This window comes from Pygoscelis adeliae, unplaced genomic scaffold, assembly GCF_000699105.1.
Source record: "Pygoscelis adeliae isolate BGI_AS28 unplaced genomic scaffold, ASM69910v1 Scaffold402, whole genome shotgun sequence".
Lineage (NCBI taxonomy): Eukaryota > Metazoa > Chordata > Aves > Sphenisciformes > Spheniscidae > Pygoscelis > Pygoscelis adeliae.
The window spans coordinates 7401563-7402298 of NW_008824411.1; positions in this window are offsets into that span (position 1 = coordinate 7401563).

Here is a 736-nt window from a genome sequence, read left to right on the forward strand (position 1 = left end):
GGGCCCCGGGGAAAACCCCCCCCCCCCCCCAAAATCCCCCATCCTCACTCCGCTGCGTGATTTTCAGAATCCTGCCTGCCGCAAATTGATTTTTGGCTCTTGGAAAGTTTCTGTATGAAGCCAAAAGGCAGGCACACACTGGATTTCCTCCTCGAGCCACTCTAGCACATGAAACAAAGCAAAAAAAAACCACTGAGAAATCAATAGGTCCAGAACCCAGCTAACATCTCCATCCATCAGGGGACCCGACCCAGAGCCGACAATAGACCCCAACACGCTCGGCTCCTGTGCCCTGTTACCAAACCGCACCATGAAACACTGCCAAGAGCGAGGAGCACTGGGGACAGCGGGGGGATACACGGGGGAGCCTTCGCTGGAGTTATCAACTCCCCAGGTGCCACACTTAACAGGGAAAAGCGGACAGAGAGTGGCTGGGAAAGGCAAACGTTGACCTTTGATGACCCCCGAGAGGGACATGCTGTGAGCCAGGCAGTGATGGATGATGCAGGCGGCCATTTGCATCCAGAAAACTTCATTTCATGGGAACTGTGATTTGATTTAGAGCTCAGAGAGCAGCATCCAATTAGCCTGAGGTTTGGAGCGAGCAGGCAGCCGCAGAGAACGACCCTAGGTGGGGAAGGACCAGCCCTGGGGACCCTTTGGTCACCTGCAAGTATGACCAGTGCTGCCTCGAGGACGGCTGGGCTTCCACGTGCCCCATCTCTGGCATTCCCGT